We start from the raw sequence: 8,975 nt of genomic DNA on the forward strand, positions 1-8,975 counted from the left end.
ATAAAGTGCCAAATTTTTTTGGTCAAATTTTTTTCAATAATAACATACATACAAAAAGTATATATGGTATATGTGTATATCTCAATGAATTTTAAATTATTTAAAAACTGGTCTAAGTTCAAGTTTATCTAAAATAAAAATGAAGCAAAATATTCTATAAAATTTTAATAAGAAAATACTTTAAAATGTTAGAGCTGGCACTTTAATATAAAAATGAGCAGAAAAGAATAGAAAGCCAAAAAACAAGCTCAAGGGAACATAAATAAGTAAACATGATAGATGAAGCATTTCAAATTGGTGAGTTAATTATGGAATCTTTAATGGTGCTAGAACAATTGTGATATAAGGATCCTACAAATCATATCGATTTAAAAATAAATATAAATAAATAAAGTCAAAAAAGCTATAAAATAATATATAACTTAGAACTTACAATGGATAAGCATGGCATTAAAAATAGAAATCGCAATGAAAAAAATTAATAGATTTGTCTACATACATTTAATACTTTTTTGTGATGAATATCATAAAATTAAAAGGCAAATGACAAATTAGGAAAAAATATTTGTTACTTTTATGATGTCTAAGCTGATGTTTTTGCTGGAAATGCAGTGTGCTCTATTTACTGCATGTATGGAATCTGTGGTCATATTGCTTAGATGTTAATATGAAATATGTCCCACTTACCAGATCTTAGGTTGGGTTCCCTAAAAATGGTGGCTGAGAAGAAGATTCCTGTACAAGTGACTTATTGAGGATGTCTTCTTCAGTAAAACCAAAGGAAGGAGAGGAGCAGCATAAGACAGGGGAAGAGTCTAGACACATATGAGGGTTCAGATGAAGGCTGACCTCAGCCCAACCCCACCAGAAGATCTGGGGCAGAAATGGTACCATGGAGTTTTTTGGCCTTGAGGCAAGTGGGCTGGGCCTTTGTATCCCCTCCCCATCAGTCACTGGTTGTAGGCTACCCTGACATATGGGACATGCTCGCTTCATCTTAGGATAATTTTCTAGCAAAGGGTGCAGCTATGAGCTGTTAGACATCAAGAATCACAGCCACTAGTGGAGGGGTGCACTAGATGGACAAGGGCCTGGGAGACAGCACCAGTAGCATCTTCTGCAACAACAAGTCATCCTGATTAAGTTACCTGGCTTTTCGAAGCTTTTGTTTCCTCATTTATAAAGAGAAAAATTGCATCAATGCCAAAGAGTTGTAGGGGATATGACAAGAAATAGTTTACGTCAGGAACTAGCCTAACGAAATCACTCAAATGTTAGCATTTAGAGAATTTTATGAGTCTAAACATTCACTAGCAGAAAAATGGGAAAATTAGAAAGACTGGCAATACACAAGTGAAAAAATGCAATTGTTTGAAATATGGGAATATTTTTCCTTCACTGTAACTATAGAAATGCAAACTTAAAATGAATTACCGTTTATTTCCAATCAAAGATAATATTCAGTGTTGGCAAGGGTCCATGTGAGAATAGAGAGCAATCTCCTACCTTCCCATTAAGGGTATAAAATGATCGATTGTTTCCTAGAGAGCATCTTGGAAATTAATATAAAGATTTTAAATCACGCATATCCTTCTAAAATGTGCATTCTTACTTCCAAAAATTTGTTTGCAGAAAAGTTGACCAGATACTTAAAATTACAAAGAAGTTCATGTGTAATATTATTTGAGTATTAGAAAATTGGCATTGATCTAAAGAACTAATAAAATGGAAAAGGATGATGACAAAGCAGTTACTACAAAGAATAATAACAAATAAATATGTTTTTAATATATTTTATGTATAACATATAAATATGTTTTATATAGATATAAAGTATTTTTATTGATGTGGAAAGAAGTCCAAACTTTAGTCAAAAATACAAATTTAGAAACTGTATTCAGATAATAAGATCCATTTTTTTAAAATTTGGAATTATCTATACGAGTGGTAATTATCTTTGTGTGTTGTTATTTTTACCTCCTTTGTGCTTATTGTATTTTTCTGATCTTTCTACAGTGAGTAAGGAACGCCACAATAGCCTACAAGTCTTGGACTTCCTGGTAGGAGCTTAAACTTGTAGGTATAATTCTTCTTTGAGGATGTCCTTTAACCACAATTTCTAGTTGTTTTTGATTTGTTGTTATTTCTGCCAAACATAAATTTGTAAGTAAGTGCTTATTTAAACACATTTAAAGAAAGACTGAAGACCAATCAGGTTCAAGGGAACATATTTTTAAAACACATAAACTCAAATCACGAGGAGTGTATATTTTTTGCTTAAGGAAGAGAAAGGGGATCTTTTCTATAATAAGAGTGGTTGGTAATGGAACTATGTTAGACCGTTGTTTTGAATATAGATTTACACTCATTCAAGGAATTATTTCTTGAATGTACTCATTTTATTCTGTTGTTATGGTCATTTCACATTTGACCAATATAGCATACTATATCAATCAGAATGAGGACAGGAAACAGATGACACAATCAAAATAGTAACTGAGGAGAGGTTAATAAAGGAGCAGTTTATAAAGGTGTGGGCAAGGCTCAGGAAAGGCAGAACATCGGGGCTAGCAACATCAGAGAGCGGCTGCCAGTCAGTCATAGGTTGGAAGGCAGACGGCGGTATCAGAACCCTGAGAAGGCTACTTGAGCAGAGCAGGGGCTCAGTAGAACAAAAGTCACCACCTCAGTCGTGTAGAGCAGCTCTCTTCCACATGTTGGTTCTGCATTTCAGGCAGCTTCAATGTCAAGGCCCTCTATATCAACAAAAGTGGCCACAATCATTATGGTGAGAGAGGAGAGAGCACAGAGAAGCACAGCCCAGCTCTTAAATACTGCTAACTGGAAGTGATACCTCACTTCTACTCACATTTCATTAGACAAAGCAAGTCATCTGGACTTGCCCAACTATAAGAGGTTAGGAAAGACTCCTCATATGCACCCAAAAAGGGAAGGGTAACTGGGAACATTGGTGAAGAACAAAGGCAGATAGTAACCTTTATTCTTTTATATTATGCTGCATTCCTTTGGATAAGACAAAAGCTCTTAACCAACCTTACTTAGGACATACTCTAGACCTGCACTGTCCAATACAGCAGCCACCAGCACTTGAGATGTGAATTGAGATGTGCACTACATGTAAAATACACCTCAAACTTCAAATAGCACCAAAAAAAAAAGAATGTATGATAGTTCGTTAATGATTTTTTAACATTGATTACAAGTCGAACATGATATTTTTGATATAGAGGGTTAAATAAAACTATATTATTAAAATTAATTTTACCTATTTTTATTTTTCAAAATGTGGTTTCTAGAAAATTTTAGATTGCATATGTGGCTCGTATTCTATTGCTATTGAACAGCACTGCACTAGAGAGTTCTCTTGTTTCCCAGTTGGGTCCCTAACAGAGACAGATTCTAAAAATTCTCCATAAAATGAATCATTACTTTAACTGCCCTAGAACAAGTAGTTAAGTTTTTTTTTTTCCTTTTATTGTAGTATCTAATTTAAATTTCTTTATAAAAATTCAGGATCAGTTTTTTTTTTCTCTCTCTCTCTGTCTCTCTCTTCCATAAAGGCAAAGCATAGGTGGATTATAGAGACCATTATTCTATGTAGAGTCTTTTTTTTTTTTTTTTTACAAAATGTGTTTAAATGTAATTTAGTTCCATTAAAACAAAGGAGCCATTCAGCAAATGTGTTGCTTTTCGGTTTCTTACTTTTTCAGAGATACTCACTTTGAAGACTTAGTATTTTTTTTTTTTTTTTATTTGGAAGGTGAGCACAGAGAAGGTCATTCACCTCACCTTTTCTTACATATTTGTAGAGCTGAAGTAAGAAGTTCTCAAGTTTTCTTGGAAGTTTGGTCTAACAATATATTGATATATTATGTAATTCAGTATATATATTTTATTATATATATTATATAGTTCATTCCTTGACAAAAAGAAATTGATATTCCAACCACACATTAAGCTCTACACTCATCGATTTTTGGTCTTGCAAATTATACTTAAACTTCTCTTAGATGGGAGGTTGAAAAGCTACCTTTGTTTTCCCATCTATACAATGAAGGATTCAGACAAGATTATCTCAAAAATCCCTTGTTAGTGCACCTATCCCTATGAGTCTATGATGCTTCAATCAAATTTGTGCAATATATTGGTGAGGTAAATGTGTAGAAACTTTTCTGAAGTACTGGGACAAATATTTTGTAAAACGAATTTCACCTTCCCATTTGTCTAAGAAAATCAGAGCCAAACATTCTATTCATGCTTTTGAATGCATTACGTGAAAGAGTGCATGATCTAGTACCACAGCCTGGTTCAGAGATTGAAAACAATGGCCTGTGGGGGAAATGCAGCCTGCTTTTTTTGTAAATTTTTACTGAAACACAGCCCTGCTGATTTGTTCACCTGCTGTCTATGGGGGCTTTCTCACTGCTATGACAGAGTCAATTTGTTGCAACAGAAACTATCCAGTCTGTAAAACCTAAAATATTTACTATCTGGCCCTTTACAGAAAGTTTGCCAATTCCTGGCTTAAGTAATAAAATGTGTAAGCAGCTCTTTTCAAGTAAAATTCCATATCCAAATATTTCAGAAGTGATGTACCCCAAGCCTGTAACAGTGGGTGATTTACAGTACAAATAAATGTCTATTTTGAAAGTACGAAAATTATAACACTTGGCACAACACTTCAGAGGCAGCCTGGTGGCCCCAGGATCTAGTCTCAACTTCATTCTTTACCAGCTTAACAATCTTTATCAGCAAGTTATATAATTTTTTAAATTGTAAAATTGCATGAGATAATATGTGGAACACCCTAAATTTCTAACCAAAGTAAGAAGTTATTAAATATTAATTTTGACACTGTAGGAGGGGAAAAAATCTATATTTATGAAGTTAGAAGGTTGGAAAGTGCATCATATGGATATAGAGCTTAGAATGCAATGGCCAGTAAGTTATTAAATTACCACTTTCCCCTCATTGCCCTCATAAAGCCATTCATTTAACAGAAAATCTTGAATCTCTTGGGAACTGTGGATGGGAGTGAGATGCCCAACAGCAACGTTTAGAATGATGGCAACTACTGTTTGCATTGGCCAGCAAGGCATCGGGGTTTCGCAGCTCTCAAGCTACAAAGGGCTCTCCACTGGGCTCTATGAAGGGTCTCTTCGGGGGAAGCTTCCAACTGTGGATTCACAGGAGACTTGACCTCTAAATGAAAGACAGACAACTCTCCTGTGTTCCTCAAATGGCAAAGCCGAAACCAGAAAGATTTAGAGATGTGATGCAGGAGAAAGCCTCGGGAACAGACTAAGGTTTAAAAAGATCATCCTTCTGTATTTATTTTAGAACAAAAGGGGATTTAAAAAATGATCACAAAGAAATCTAATTTTTCTCTTCTGGCTCTTCAGGATTTGAAGTCCAGAAACTCACTCCAGTTTCTCTGCCTGAGCTGGAATTGAACTGATAAGAAGAGAGTCTTAATGATAAATCAGTTTAAGCATAATTCTGGAATGAAAAAGGGACTTTATTTTCATTTTATAGATGAAGAAACTGAGGCCCTGAGGGAAGCCACCTGCTTCTCTAGAACTGAGAACTTGAGTAGACCACTTGGGGCCTGCCTCTGAGCTACTGCATGACCTTGGCATGTTGAGGAATCTGTCTTTGTTTTCTCTTCTGTAAAATGGTCAGAATACCTGCCTACCCTTCCTCATAAGAATGTTAAAACTCAAATGTGATAACAGACACGAAATTACAATACACTAGATTTGGCAGACACTTATTTTCCCATGTAAAATCCATGCCCCTCCTCCTTGTGTAATTTCCTTGGCCTAAGCATCAAAGAATATCTGAGTATTTATGATGGGCTTGGTGACTTACAATTTCTTATAGCTATCACATGGGCCTGAGATAAAGTTTGATTTATTTTCTCTTTTATAGAAGAAGAAATAGATTCAGAAGTAAATAGCTTTTCCAAAGTCACACAGCTAGTACCGCCTTCGAAGATCCATTTTTTCCATCATTTTTAACCTGACAATTGCATATTTAAGGACATTCTCCAATATCATTACTATTTACTAACACTAATTCTAAAAAGTGAATATTTTCTATGTTAACAAATCATTTTTGGGGAAATGGTTCTCAAGATGCAGTTTTTAGAGAGCTCAGGTCTGGAGTAGGGAATTCTTACCTATGATAGCAACTAATACAGTAAGTATGGATGTTTCATAATGAATGATAATTGCCCTCTGGTTTTACATCTATTGAATACATCCACTCGACAAATTTCTTAGTGACTATTTGACATTTTTACTCTTAGGTTGGTCTAGAGTGAGAGTAATAAAATTTTTAGTAAGTTGCTTATTGATCAAAAAGGATATTACCAAACTGTGCTTTGATCTTTTGTTGCTAGGAGCCCAGACCTGAGAAAAATTTATATGAAGACAATGTTACCATAACTCCTGGATTTCAATTTAATCCTGAGTCAGTCCTGAGATCTAGAGGGTTCTTGGAGCTTTGACAATTGTTAGCTGGATTAGGAAGTGGCTATTGAACTATGAGGGCCACATTGTGACTGTGAAGGTAACAGTTGCGTTCAGAGCCATACATGGACCTAGACACTTAGGCTAAATTAAAAAGCAGGTAAAAAATGTGGCATTTTCTCTTCTTTTCCACCCCCATTCTCATATCCATCTCTGAAACTTCTACAAATCTGCTTTACAAAGTGACCTTAATTCTCTAAGCATTTAAAACTTTAACCCATTATTAGTAAAATTTAGGAGAACGAAGCAATCTGAAAAGAAATATCCAAGAGAGGAGAGTTAAAGTCCCTAGCGAGAATTCATACAAGCCCACCAGAAACAGTAAGTAGTCACAAAGGACACGAACCAACAATTCACAGAAATAATGCACAGCTAATAATCACATGAGAAATGTTCAGACTCACTAATAATCAACCACGGATTCATTTGAAAGAAATAATATCACAGTCACCTATCAAATTAGCCAAAGTTTAAAAATAGTGTTCAATGTCCCTGTGTGATAAAATTGGGATTTCATACAGTGTCGGTAGCAGTATAAATGGCAAAAATTTTCAAGGGAGCAATTAGCAACATGCAATAGCAGTAATAACCATGTGTATATGCTTGAATCCTGTAATTGTATTTATTTTCCATCATTTCTATGAATACCTTAAGACCTAAAGAAAAAGATGTTTGTTAAAACTACTTATAATGCTAAATTTTAAAAGCTACATATCTATTAGTAAACGTTTAAATTATGTTTAGCCACATGGTGTAATCTATGTCATCATGAGATCCCTAAGAAAAACTTATAATAATAAATAAAAGATAATAAATGGAGTAAAGCCAAGATATAGGACTTATATAAAATGATCTGATCAATATGAAATATACATGCTTAGAAATATATATTTTATTGCATTTCCTTTTAGTGTTTACAGTTGATGGTTAGCTGTTATAACAATAAGCAGTGCTTGAGTGTTCACATGTGCCAGAGCCTGCACTGAGCATTTCACAGATATCCTCATTTAAACATTAACCATAGGATGAGATTATATCGTTTTTCAAACTTTTAACACTAATGCTTTTATTTTTTAGTATGAAACTTTTAACACTAATGCTTTTATTTTTTAGTATGAACTTTTAACACTAATGCTTTTATTTTTTAATAAATGGGATGACAAGTTCCCATCCTTTTTATAAAAAGCTTTATTAAAACGTATTTTACATAACATATCATAGAATTTATCCAATTCAAGTGTATCGTTTAGTGATTTCTAGTAACTTTTCTGGGTGGTGCAATCATCACCATAATCCAGTTTTAGACATTTTTATTCCCTCAATAAGAGGATTCTTTGTGTGCATTTACAGTTAACCCCTGTTCTCACTTCCAGCCCCAGGCAACCACTAATCTAACTGTCTGTATAAATTTGCCTTTTCTAGGCATTTCATAAAAATAGAATCACATAATATGTGATCTCATGGTTTTTTTAATCTGACTTCTTTCACTTAGCAAATCTTTTTGAGTATCATTCATTTCATAGAGCATGTCAGCAGTTCATTTTATTTTATTGCTGTATAAATCTTCCATCGTATGGATGGATATACTACCTTTGTCTATCCATTAACCAGATGATGGACATTTATGTTGTTTTCAGTTTGAGGATATGATGAATATATACCCATTTTTCAGATGAAGATACCATGACTCCTAGAGGTTCAGCAACACACCCCTACCCCCCGAGATTGCACAGCTGCTCACTGTCAGAGCCAGAGTTTGGGTCTAAGCTTACTTGACTCCAAAGCCCAAACACTCTGTTTATTGCTAAACAATAGGATCAGGTGATGCATTTTTTCCCTTTATACTTTGTTTCCATACTTCCTACGTTGTATATTTTGTAATATAAAACTTTGCAGAAGTCTTTAAATATCTCTAAATTGCGACCAATAAAGCTGGGATGTGTTACCTCTTCTAGGGATAGTTAGATTTTATGGACAAAGCATTAGCTTTATTCCTTCAGTAAAACTGTCTAATTTCAGTCCTCAGCAAAAGATCAACCAGGGATGGCAGCAGGCTACCCATGAAGAACGCTAAAGCAGTACCTCCAGCGCCTGTTAAAGCCCCCGGACTGTGCTCAGTCCTGCTGCAGACTTCTGCGACCATTAGATGCCTGAGGCTTCTGTTTGAAGCTGCCTGCTGAAGACAGGGCCAGAACCAGCTCCAAACAGAAGTATCGTGAACATCCTTCCATGAGCCTCGCAGGGAGTATGTGTCCTGGCAGAGTCACCACAGGGCACAGTAATATATCTTTCTACATCACATTTTAGGTTCTGATGGAAAAGTTTGTACATTTGGAAATCTGATTTTATCAGAGATTTGAAATATGGTTTGTTCACTTACCAAACTTGTAAGAGCCTGATTTGTGTGGGGGGCGGGGGGGG

The sequence above is a fragment of the Pteropus vampyrus genome, unplaced genomic scaffold, assembly GCF_000151845.1.
Source record: "Pteropus vampyrus isolate Shadow unplaced genomic scaffold, Pvam_2.0 Scaffold397, whole genome shotgun sequence".
NCBI classification, from domain to species: Eukaryota; Metazoa; Chordata; class Mammalia; order Chiroptera; family Pteropodidae; genus Pteropus; species Pteropus vampyrus.